The sequence below is a fragment of the Orussus abietinus genome, unplaced genomic scaffold (genome assembly GCF_000612105.2).
Source record: "Orussus abietinus isolate OABI.00-Male unplaced genomic scaffold, Oabi_2.0 scaffold35, whole genome shotgun sequence".
Lineage (NCBI taxonomy): Eukaryota > Metazoa > Arthropoda > Insecta > Hymenoptera > Orussidae > Orussus > Orussus abietinus.
In genome coordinates, this window is record NW_019394237.1 from 958,261 (window position 1) to 971,693 (window position 13,433).

A 13,433-nucleotide genomic window follows, 5' to 3' on the forward strand; every position below is an offset into this window, starting at 1 on the left:
TCCGAAACTTTGACACGTGACTCGTGATCGTGAAAAAATTGTCCTGACATATTCAAAATTTGGATTTTGAAAAAAAGATTTTTTAACTCAGCCCAGATGAGAACCAAAATGATGTTTCGATCGATATACAATCATTGAAGGCTCTGATATTTTTATCGATATGCAATTATTGAAGGCTCTGATATTTCGATCGATATACAATTATTGAAGGCTCTGATATGAGAAATGAAAGGGTCAGGACAATTGTACGACAATTTAGAACACTCTGGTAATCGATAAACTCGTATTTGAGCGGGATAAAGGCAAGAAAAGTGTCTTATGCACTTTTATGCTAAACCGATAGTAATACGAAGTCTCCGAGTGAAAATTTAATTGACATGGAAATCACAGATGGCGCAGGGGGTCGCTCTGTAGTCAATTAGGGCCTCGGAAATCATGAATCCAGAGGACCTCTGGAGTTATACTTCGATTTTTTTACAATTATTGTACGAAAGCGACAATTGGAGTGTGCCATTTAGTACAATGCCCAATACAATTCGATACAGCTGTCGATATAAAAACCAACATCGACAACGTAGGTGTTTATATAGATCTTCTTTACCAACGTCGATCGAGTTCCTCGACGTGTTCCACATCACCTTAAAAGGGATGGATTAGCTGTTTGAAAATTCTGGGAGTCTCTCGACGGGGAAGATACCCGGGTTGACCCCGCTGTAAAGATTCGCGTTAATTAACCTGGGGGCCGTAGGAAAATCGGGAACCGACGGGAAGTCTTGGCGGCGCCACCCCTTCGACCCACCCAGGGGGTGGCGGGTCGTTCCCTCCCCCATAACCCGGGCGCCCCCGCACTTTTATTACCCCCTCCCCGAGGCGGTGTCGAGCCCTCGCCCTTGTACCGGGCATTCGGGGCAGACCCAGACGGAGGTGCTCGTCGAAACAATGAACCGACCAACCGGGTGCGTCCCCGCAAATCCTCCCGGCTTAAACGCGAGCCCCGGACTCGGGGGTTGCGCGGGATTTAACCGCGGCCCGTCGCCATGGCAACTGCCGGAGAGCGTCCCGACGCCCGTTTCGATCCGGGGATTCCTCCGGGAGGAGAGGCGATCGAGGGCTTTACGATCGCCGATCCCCGAGGGAGTGCTCACCTCCCTCGGGAGAGGTCTTCCTCGGACTCTGTCCCTTTTCCCCGCGATTCGGGGGGTGTGGGGGGAATTTTCGAGTCCCGTTTTTCTCGTTTCCCCCGGGAGAGCGAAAGGGTGATGCCCCTCCCAGGGCTCGGCGTCCGAGGCGCGGCCATCTTTATTGTGACAATAATTTAATTTCCATCCCGAGACGGGGCCGCTCGTAAATACGGCGATTAACGCTCGCGCTTATTAAATCCGCCGAAGAGGTCCCCACTGTCTCCGTCGGTCCGGGGCCTTAAGGCCCGGCCGAGTCCCTCTCTCTCTCGCACGCCCGGAGAGCGGGCCCGTCTCCGTCTTCCTCCGGCAACCGCCAATCCCGGAGGAGTGCCCTTACCTTTTTACGATCTCTGGATGCTAATTTCACGGGGCTCGCCGCGCTCGTATCGGGCCCCGGGTGGACGCGCCGGAGAGGCCGGAGGTTTAGGCTCCCTCCGAGGCGGCTCCACTGATGATGACGAGATGATCACTTAATTTGGCCAACAGCTGCCGCATCGTCGGGCCCCGGCCCCTCGTCTCCTGGTCGTCTTCATCGGGCGGGCCCCTCGGGCCCCTAGGGGCCCGGCCGGGCCTTGAGGGATCGGCCGCCATCTTCCCCGGGATTGTTTATGTCGGGGGTGGGATAGGAATTCATTTTAATTCCCGGCATTAACGGATCTCTATTTCGGGGGCCCCGGGGATTCTGGGGCCCGGCGATTAATAATCGGGCATTAGTTTTCCGCCCGGGCTCGGGAATCCGCCGTAACTTGGAAGCGTCTCCTCGCCCATCGACATCGGGCCCCGGGCCCGAAACTCGCGGAAGAGGGGACTCCTTAATCCGCGGCTGATTATTTATGGACCTGAGAGGCCCCGGGGTCCTTCCTACGGGGGCCCGGGTCGCATACCTAGAGTTCCTGGATCCGTTATTAAATTATTATACGAGAGCGAGATTTACAGCCTCTTTCGACACCGCGCGCTCGCGGGATTAGGGCCCCTCGCGCGGCATTCCCGGGGCCCGGTGGGCCCCGTTTCCCTCGCCGGGGTCGCGTTAAACGGGCCCCGAATTTCCGCAGCGGGTGCCGCGCTCATTTCCAGGGAAAGGGATAAGTCCTCGGTGAAGAGAGCGCGGGCCCCGTCGGTGGGTCCGGTGAACCGGCGAAATTTATCGCGGCAAGGCCCAAAACCGGGGCCCGCTCCCCCTCGGATGCCGGGTGCCCCGCGGGACCGGGTATAATTCAAAAATTCAAATTACGTATTCTATTAGGTGCGAGGAGGTCGCGGGGCCCGTTCGGGGGGAGGCCNTTGGGCCCAACCGCGGTTGTCCGCCCCACCTCGACTCGCTCGCCTCGCTGTCCCCCGGCCCTCTGGACCCTCTGTCCCCCGTTCATCTCCCCCCTCCTCGGCCCCGGCCCATTCTTTCGCCGCCCCCCGACCTATTCTCCGGTTTTCTTCCCCTTGGGCCCCTTGGGCCCCGCGTCTTCCAGGGGACGGGAGGAGGATACCCGAGAGAAAATTATGTTCGACCTAATCAGCGGAGGTGTGAACGGGCCCATCTGAATTCGTTAACTCTCTCGCAGCCGGGCCCGGCTACCATCGGGCCCCGGGTTTGGGCCCTACCCCCGTTGGGGACTTCGTCGTCCTGGAATAGAGGGCACCTCCGGATGCCACGACGGTGACACCCTTTCGGAGTCGTGTCGCACCTGATACCCCTCCGAGCACTCGTCACCAGTGAGGTAAGGCCCAGGGGATCACCTGTAAGGCCCCTCTCGCTCTTCCAGGGGACGCCGACAATGGGACCGACTTTTTGGACCCGACGAGTCGGATGCGGTGACACCCCTTGGGGGGCCATTGAATAGAGGTTTGGGCCCTAGGGCCCAAATGGCAATGCTGCCGGGGGGTACAGGTGCCTCTCGCGACCTCGGATTATGCGATGCATGAGATCGACGAGGTACTGACGGGAAACCGAGGGCCGGGGTTCCGTGCCTCCACCCGGACGAGCTCATCGATCGGACGATCCGGGGCGACGCCTTCGGGGGAACACCCATCCGGGGAGGCTTCGATTAGGCGAATTAGCCCTCCGTGAAAATGCCCAATCTCGGCGGAAAATCAGGGCCAAGGGTGGTTTCCCGCGGCTCCTAGGGCTGTTAACGAGTCACGATCGCTTTGCGGGGGGCCTCTCCTACCTGTGCAACACCTGGCCAGGTGATGTATTACTTAACGCCCCCCGATTCGCCCAATTTCTCCGCGATTACCCTACATCCGGGGAACCTCGTGACTCCGTTCCTGCCTTGGGATATGTCTATTTAGAAGAATTGTTTAATTAATCCGGGTTACGGATCTCTCGTTCCCGAGGGGCCTTGTCGAGGTACTTCGGGCGCCTCTCCTGCGGATGGGGGGATAGGGGAAGGCCCTCGGTCCAGGTGTCCTCTCTCCAGGAGATCGGCTCGATGAAGACGTCCTGGAATGAATGCGCGCCTCGATTCTCACACCTCGGGCCCCTGGTCGGGCCCAGAGGAGCGGCGAGCGGTCAAAGGACCGCGGGGGGTCAAGCTCTCGGGGCGCGGGCCTAATTGATACGCGAGAGTACGATTACACCCCACCTCCCCCTCCCCTCGAGGATACCTAGGGCCCCGGGCAGGGCGCAAATGGAATTCCTCCTCGGTCCCGCGTGTCATCTCGGGCCCGTGAGATCGGGCCCTAAGATGCTGCGCCTCGGGGGAAGGTACGAAAGAAATGAGGAAAAAGCGAAATAGAGGAAAGGTCGGAGGAAAAAACCGATTTCTATTAACTGGACAGTTAATTTCCCCCCTCGTTGCCGCGGTGTCTTCTCGGAGATGTATTAATACCCACGTCGGCCGGTCCTCCGGGATGCTGCGACCCTGGGTTTCTTCGGTTTGCCTAGACTTTCGTCATTTTTAGGAATAATCTACCCTTTGGCGTTCGTTTTGGCGGAAGGGACGCTGTTCGTCTTGCGAGGACATCTTCTCCGAGGGTACACTTCCTCTAGACTTTCTACCCTCGATAAAAGCGTAGGCCGGGAATTCGGCGGCAAATTTAAAAGTTGAAAAGACCAAGAAACAAGAACATACAAAGTTTGTCCCTAGATCTGAACGTAATATGAATAGAAATAATGATTAATACATTTTCTTCGTGTATGGAACGATTTAGGGTTTTTACTTTGTACGTGGTCTTTGAAAAATCGTACAATCATTATTTATTTGAAATGATGTATTGATTTTCAATGTATTTATTTACAATTATTATGTATTACTGTATCATATGTTATCACTATCATCATTTGCTAGAAGATGTAATGGAGGAAGCGTTACAGCTTCATTTTCGTCATCGTCCGATTCGAGTTGCTACAAAATCGCATGATATATGTTATACATTTTATTTTAAAGTATGTCATAAAATTGTAATATCTTTTTTAACAGTGTGTACCGCGGCGATGAGTTCCTCGTTCGCGGTCTTTACCGGCGTTTTATGAAACTGCCCCCTCAAAGAAGATTTCCCCGGTTGCGCAAGGTCGGTGCTTTTATCCGCCGATCGCTTTCTAGAGTCCTTATGAAAGGATCTAGACCAGGATTTAGCCGGGGATTTATTTATTATTTTTAGATTAGCCAGACACCCGGCGATAAATCTCTGCGATTCGCTAATAACGTCCCGGTCGTATCTCACTCTCTCTCTCTCTCCTTCGTGCCGTCCAGCCTATTCTCCGTCCTTCTCGGACGTCGCTGTTGCCAGGAAGAGACGAGAATGGAATTCCACGTTCCGCTCGGGTTATCCTCGCCTCGGAAAGGTCGGCACTAGCTTGCACTCGTATCCAACAAACGTCTCTTCCTCGTTTGCGGAGAATTACTTTTCCGATGTGCATCCAGAACAACGGGGTGTACTCCCACCTCCGACGGCTGGCCGGATTCGATCACCTCCCCTGTCTCGTCCGACGATTCCCCAGCTTCCGGGATTTTTCTACGCACAGAGGGGATCATTGGGGTGATTTTTCATGATTAGCATTTCTTTCTATCTCCTCTACGAGCCGCGATAAAAAATGCCAAAATCGCGCATCGCGATCAGCGTGGACGCAAAGGTCGGCACTAGCTTGCACTCGTATCTAATAAACGTCTCTACCTCGTTTGCGGAGTTTCGATCACCTCCCCTGTCTCCACCGACGATTCCCCAGCTTCGGGGATTTTTCTACGCATAGAGGAGATCATTGGGGTGATTTTTCATCATTAGCATTTCTTTCTATCTCCTCTACGAGCCGCGATAAAAAATGCCAAAATCGCGCCTCGCGGTCAGGGTAGTCGCGAAGGTCGGCACCAGCTTGCACTCGTATCTAATAAACGTCTCTACCTCGTTTGTGGAGATTCGATTACCTCCCTTGTCTCCACCGTCGTTCCCCCAGCTTCGGGGATTTTTCTACGCACAGAGGAGATCATTGGGGTGATTTTTCATGATTAGCATTTCTTCCTATCTCCTCTACGAGCCGCGATAAAAAATGCCAAAGTGACGTCTTGCGATCAGGGTGGACGCGCCGCGGGGTGGTCGGTCCTTTCGGGAATTCTCGCGGTCTTTAGCAATCCTGGAGTGAGATTTTGGATTCTTTTCGGTTTCGAAGTTTGGAGTGCGAGTCGAGGGGCGGGGGCGAGGGCACCAGAGGGCCGGGGCGTGGTCCCGGGTGATTTAGCGCCGAAGGTGCGTGTCTCTATTGCCCGGCCCGCAAGAACACGGCCCGCTACGGCTAAACAACAGACTTCTCGCGTTTTGGGGCGGCAGCTTTACAGCCGTTTAGTGTTTTACGGCCGTTTTATGAACGCCGCGCGCTGCCTTTCGCGAGAGGTGGGACGGCTCGCGGGCCGGGAACGGCTTTTTCGCCCTCGCCTCGAGCCCGACCTGCGAGAGCGACGAGGACGGACGTATGTGGGCGCCGAAGGAGCGAGAGAGACGCCGCTAGGGCCGCGAGATGAGGGACGAGAGTAACGGAATCCCGAGATCTTTGAATATTCTCTTTTATGAATACATACGTATTTACATATTATATATGTATAATGTATATATATATATTTGCAACGTATATATGTAATCCGCGCTTCGTAGATCCCGGAAACCGCGAAAGGGGAGATAAAAGGAGGACGAGGGCGGAGAGTAGTAATTGAGATTAAAGAGAGGACAGGAAACGGGCCCGTCGATAAGGGGCATTGGGCCTTATTCCCCACCGCGGTAGGGAAGGCTCGATGAAAGGCCGAGAACTGGAATCCTCGGCTGCGGATTATGTCCGATTAATTCCGGATTATTCGAATTAACGAGGAGGGGAGTTTTATTCATTCAATCCAGAGGAAACCGCCCGGGGACTTATTAAGGGACTTGCCGCGGGCTGGGACTTGGGGAAATCCTAATCGCGACAGGTCCCCGTAATCGCTGATAACGTTGCCTTGCTAATACCTTATCGGTGGGACTTATCTCGGAAGTACTTTCGTCGTTTTCCGGGGGGGAGGATTGGTCGGGCCCAGGTAAAACTGGCTTACCCGATGGTAAGGCCCTGTACACGAGAGGCAGGACCTGTTCTAACGGAGGAGCGATATGATAACGAGGCATTGATAATCGACTCGACCAGTTCTGGGCCCGAGACAAACTCCGCCCACTCGTTCGGGGCCCTCTGCCCCTCTCCCTGGCTTACCGACCGAGAGTGGGCCCTATGTCGCCGTCTCTCTCCCTCCGGCGGGCTTTTGTTTCGCATCGACTCGGGGATTTCGATTATCGTCCCGTCGGCCGGTAACGATCGACTAACTCAGCGGATCCGCCCACGACAAACGGCCGCGGATTACATGGCCGCCGATTGGTCCTTTTGCGTTTAAATTAATTTGCGCCGATTAATTTTTCATTAAACCCCCGAGAGGCGCGAGAGGCGCGAAACCCCGAAGCCGTATCACCTTCCCCGAAGAACGCGTGCACCGTGCTCGGGATGCGCGCGTGAGAACACGTGTGCCCGTGCAGGGCCCCGAACGCGGCGTTGCCAACTCGGCCGAGAAGGCTGGCACGAAATACAAGGCCCAATTTGGTCGCGGCAGAGGTTTCGCCACTTTTCAGGCCCGTTTCTCAGACTTCCAGGCACTGGAAAGAATCGCGAGCTGCTCCACGCGATTCTACGTGAAAATCTAAAAGGAAAACGTTCGACAAGTTTTTCTCTAAGACCCAGGAGTTCGTAGTTACGGGAATCCAAAGATACGCGGCCGGAGGTGACACGTGACAGCGCGAGCCACGCCCCTTCGGCTCGGCGCCGCGCTCCCATTGGCTGGCTTTAAAATCTTCATATCTCGGGAATCGTGCGGCCTAGGAGAAAGTTTCTTTAAGATTTTCCGACCGTCTTCTCGAGCGGAATCCCTCCGTGTTCGGAAAACTATTACCAGAGGTGTTTAAGTAACTCGAACCTCTGGTCGGGAATTTTTCGACGGGCCGATCGGCAACCCTGGCCAGGAGCGCATCGACGCGATGCATCGACGCCGCGTCTCCCATTCTCGTTCGACCCTTAAGAGGCACTCGCCGTATATAACGAAGCGCGATCTCGGAGCTTAATTACAAATCCTTCTGGGAAGTCCCGAGTAATCGAGAGCGTAGATGGCGCGGAGGCCGGCCCCGTCGGGTCGCCATATTGGCTTCTAGGTAGTTTAAAAATATGTCCGCCACCCTCCTCGAACATTCGTTCTCATTTTCATTGATCTTTCCCCGATTTCCCTGATGATCTCTCCCCGAAGTCGTTTTCTCTCCCCTTCGTACAATGTCAGGTCGTTTCCCTAGATCCAGCCATTTTGCGTCCGACAGTAGATCCGAGCTTTTTGCACCGGCCGGTAAAGAAGCGCTCTACAGCTTTTCCTCTTTCGGGCCCTCGGCCTTTATTTTACCCCGTGACTCTGAGGAGAGATAGAGAGAGGAAAAAAAACCAGATCGAGGGAGAGAAAGAGGGCAGAAGAGGAGAGAAGAGCGAAATCTCGCGCAGCGGCACGAATCCACGCCTACCCATAACGATATTTTAATTAAAACCGCGGCCGAGCCGAGGAGAAATTCAATCTCGAGATAATAAATGATGGCGGCCCCAACACTTTCCTGACTGCTGACGAACCGACACCTCTCTTAAAGAGTTCGCACCTTCGGTGAGGGAGGGGGAGGGGAGGGGAGGAGGGCGCGCGTTGCGGCAGACTTTTGAAAAAGAATCCATTCGAGACCCCTGTCAGGGGATGGAAACTGGCCCCTTTCATGTAAATTCCCCTGTTAATGTGGTCCCGGGCCCAATATGCAAGGAATGGGCCCGACCTCGGGGACTCACGGTAGAAGGTCGTCGCGTCCTGATCTATATATTTTTTTATCAGCCGATAATCAATGGCAAAGAACGGTGACCGCTGTCAGGGGATGGAAACTCCCGGGCCCAATATGCAAGAAATGGGCCGACTCAATATGCAAGAAATGGGACTCACGGTAGAAGGTCGTCGCGTCCTGATCTATATACTTTTTTATCAGCCGATAATCAATGGCAAAGAACGGTGACCGCTGTCAGGGAATGGAAACTCCCGGGCCCAATATGCAAGGAATGGGCCCGACCTCGGGGACTCACGGTAGAAGGTCGTCGCGTCCTGATCTATATACTTTTTTATCAGCCGATAATCAGTGGCAAAGAACGGTGACCGCTGTCAGGGGATGGAAACTCCCGGGCCCAATATGCAGGAAATGGGCCCGACCTCGGGGACTCACGGTGGAAGGTCGTCGCGTCCTGATCTATATATTCTTTATCAACCGATAATCAGTGGCAAGGAACGGTTAAACATTTCTTCTGCTCATTCAGGAGACTTCATCGGAACGGTAGCGACAAGTCACGGGCCCCGTTCGTCAGCTCCGAGAACGGTGAGTGGGCATTAGGTCCCCGGGGACACCGGAAATCGGGGGCGTCCATTATTCAGGCCGTAGTCGCAACGAGTGGATGGAAGCGCCAGTCGTACTCGTAACTCGTTTGAGTCCCATTTCGATTCTATGAGTGACTGGGCCCAATCCCGGGCGAGGGGGGGGGAAGAAATGGCGAAATTAATAACGGGCCCGGGCTTGACGGGTCAATTCCCAGGGAAACGCCCAGTTTTGTCCGCGGCTCACCGACAGGCCTGGTAATTGAATCCCTGCGAGCTGTCCGGACCCCGCGGACGGGCCCCTGATTTGGGCCCGCGGGCCCTCTCTCCATATTTTTTCCCTTCCTCGTCCCGCTCCCCTCGCGTCCCACCTGACCTCGACTTTGACTCAATTCGAGACAGAGAAAAGCCGAGATACTCGGTCGCGAGAAAAATCGTCGGGCCCCTCAGGGACCGGGACTTACTCACCCCCCCGCCCCCTTGACGAGTCTATTCTAAAATTAATAACTATAAATCCCCGGCGGCGGCGCACGGTAGCGGCCGTCGCACCGAGGTGCTCGCGCTCGGCCATTTTTCATACCGCGGTTAATTATGCGCTCATGCAAATCGAGCGTGACCGACATAACGGGGGGTGGGGGGGTGGGGAGGGGGGCCGCAGGCACCCCGTAGAAAGTCTCATCCCCCATCGACTTCTAGGGTGCCCCTTGAGATTGCGCCCCCCCTTTCCTCAATTTCCTCCTTCTCCGATTTTCTCCGATTTTCTCCGATTTTCTCCGATTTTCTTCGATTTTCTCGGCGAGCCGGAAATGGCGGAAATTACCGTTTCGTGGGTCGAAATTATTGAAGCACGATAGGGGGTTAGACGGTAAATATCCATTAGCCCCTCGAGATCGCACCCCCCCTTTCTTCGATTTTCTCCGATTTTCTTCGATTTTCTCGGCGAGCCGGAAATGGCGGAAATGACCGTTTCGTAGGTCGATATTATCGAGGCACGATAGGGGGGTTTAGACGGTAAATATCCATTAGCGGGGGCCAGAGGAGCGATCGAAACAATCGCGCGTTAAATCGAAGGGACATCCCTCCCCTGGGCCCCCTGTNTCTAAGGGACTCGTGTCTGATCCTTATTGATTTTAATATATGTTGAAGAACAGAAAAATCTAAGGTACTCGTGTCTGTTTGATGCTTATTGATTATAATATATGTTGGAGAACACAAAAATCTAAGGGACACGTGTCTGTTTGATGCTTATTGATTTTAATATATGTTGAAGAACACAAAAATCTAAGGGACACGTGCCTGTTCTTTTTTTGTTTTTTTTTTTTATCGGCAATGGTCCACGTTTAAGGGGTGAAACCACCCCCCAAGGTTTGACGAGAATTTTATATTAATTTTTGGAAAAGCAGTGGAGGGACGAGAGAAGTAAATTCGAACTTTGAATGTGTCAGGACAATTGTTTGGGCATCACGAGTCACGTGTCAACGTTTCGGAGAGTTTGGTCCAATAATTAAAAGACAAAAAAAATGTTTTATTCGAATCTACTGATTTGAGGGGGGTTTCACTTCATCTTGATCTACTCGGGAATTGCTGCAGCTAGGTGCAAGAGGAAGGCTGTGTCATCGGGTCAGGATGAGATCCGGAGAGCGGGGAAATGGCTGGGCCTTATTGGGCCCGGTCGGATCGGGGCTCGTTCCTCCTTAACGACGGGTCTCCGCGTTACTCGGACGTGATGCGTAAGCGGCACGCGAGTAATAACACCGCGGGGCCCATTTTTTACCGTCCCCGAGGTAATTGGGCCCAGGGAGCCCGGGGCCCTAAGGAGGCCCCGAAGAGCGGCCGGAGGACGCTCTTCTCGGCGTCCTCCGGGATTGCGGCGGGTCTAATAGAAATAGGCCAGGCGACGCGGGGCGTCGGGGCCCGCTCGGGTTTCGGGATAATTGGCCGAATTCTATTAGACCGGGCCCCCGGGGGCCCTGCCTTTTGATTTACCGACCCCGCGGTGGCAAGTTCTCGCGAAAAAGGGGAAGCAAGAAGGATCCCGGGCCCCGAAATCGGGCCCGGTTCCGAGAAGGGCCCCTCGCGTCGCTCCGCTGCGGAATCTCGTGCGCGGAATCTTTTACGGAGGTGGAAACTGTCTCGCAGCCCTGGATTTTGGGCCCAACTAGGGGAGAGATGATTTTCATCAGATTATTGGGCCCCCCCCTCCAGGAATTTGCCCGGAAAAGTGCTAAATTCACGGCGGGACGGAAGACGCATCGGGGACCGCAAGTGGGACCGAGTTTCGTAATTTTTGTCTCGCTAAACACGGGGCCCGCCGAGCGGGCGGAAAAGTGGCCGTTCCGGGGCGACGAGGGGCCCGTTTGACAGCTGTTCCTGGGGATCCTGGCCATTTTAATTGAAAAAAGTCCCGGTCCTCCGAAGCCGGAGGCATCAATTTGCTCGATTATCCTCTCGAAGCTCTCCTTTCGAGAGGGAGAGAGAGGGGCCCCCGGGGCCCGACCGAGGGACGAGTTTTCGGGGGGGCCCCCGGTAGGTCGGTCCCGCAGCCAGGACAGAAAACCTACTATAGATTACCGGGCCTGTTATTAGGATGCGAGCGGAGGTTTTTTCGGGGCCAAAAATTGGTTTTTAATGCGGGGTTCGTCGCTTTCTTCGGACCCCGGGGCCCGCGCCTAAGCTCGCCCCCTCCCCCCTATCCTGGTCAGCCGCGGTAATAACTATATTACATCGGGCCCCACGACCACGCGCTCGAACTATGCCCGTCTCGAGTTGGGACCCTCTCCGACGGGGATAAATCGGAGGGCCCGGCGTCGATGGGCCCGATAGCGCTTATTACGGCGTTCCGTTGTCGAATTTTCCGCTCCCTCGTCGACGGGGCCCGAGGGGGCCCCGCACTAAGGCCGCTCGCGTTTCCGCGGAGAGGGTGAAAAATCGGTCCCCGATACGGGGCCCGGGCCCGAGAATAAGTGCAGCCCCCGACGGCGACGGTAATAACTATATTACAGGGCCCCGCGACTCGACCACGCGTTCGGGCCCCCCTAGGGCCCCTAGAGGGGCCCGATGGGGATCGCGGGACGCGCTATCGACGGCGCCGATGGCGTCGATAAGGGGCCTCGCGAGTCTCGTCTCGGTATCGACGAACTAAGATCTCGAGACTGGAATATATATCACTGTCTCTCCCGGGATGCATCCTTTGAACGTAACCCCCGCAATATGGGGGGAGAGATCCTTCGGAAATTCCCATAAAAGGGAACTCCAAGTAGATCTGGGGGGCACCGCGGAGTCCCCTCGAGTTTTCGGGTTGGCCTGCGGCACGGGGCACCGTGTACTCCCCGTACATACCCTACATACCCTAGGTACCATACGTACCCTACATAGGGTTACGGCCGGGCGTCAGTTGTTCGAGGCGATTTATTATGAGAATTATGAGAGTGGTGCGCCGCGTATACGGCGCCCCCTCGGAGAGGACTGGGCAGTGCTCGAGGAGGTGCTAGTAAGAGGCGGTACTGCCTCGTAAACCTTAGATTTACTTCTGGCTGGCCGCCATCAAAGTACCATGCACCATGCACCATCTACCACCACCACCACCACCGTCGCGGCGTGGGTATATCTGCCTCGGCCGACGCTCGGAGCGTCTCGAGATAGTTATCGCCGATATTGACCGCGAGCCGGGGCAGAGCTCTGCCTTGCCGACCGACCGGGGGATAACCTCGACCCTGATCCAAGGAGATGCTTATTTCGACCCGGGGGGGCACGGGGCTCGAGAGGCCCGGAAAGGGAATTCGGAAAAGCAGGGTAATTCGGTTAATTCCCCATAAGATGAACGACTCCTCGAGGTCGTCCCCGTACGCGTCCAGCGCCTCCTCTTTTCGTGGCCTATCTCGAATCTTGGCCAGTGCGCGGAATAAAATTCCGTAATAAAATTTGTTCCCGCCAGTTAAGCCGGTCCGGGGCAGGGCCGATGCCAAAAGCGGCTATTAATTTTTTATCTCGCATCTCCGCCCAGGAACACGGGACCGGGAGACAGAGAGAGCGAGGGAGAGGCTTTCAATATCTGGAGACCCCATAAAATCGGGCGGTCTCTTGGCGCACGCCGCATTATGTATGTACATAAATGGATGTACCGCGCGTACAGATAGGAACCCCTCCTCGTTCTCTCTTTTCCCTTCACCGAGCTCATGGATACTCTACCGAGACGTTATCCTCGCCTCGCCCCTCGGCTCCCTCGATGCTTCTTCCTTTTTGCCCGAAAACCGACCTCGCTCTTACTCGGAGATACTTGGACGGATCGCGCCACTTTTATCCCTTTATTTTAATTCCCCCGTCGTAGTTTGGGTCCTTCGGGTGTTCCCAGACCCTTGTCTCGTGTTAAATTTGCGTAGAA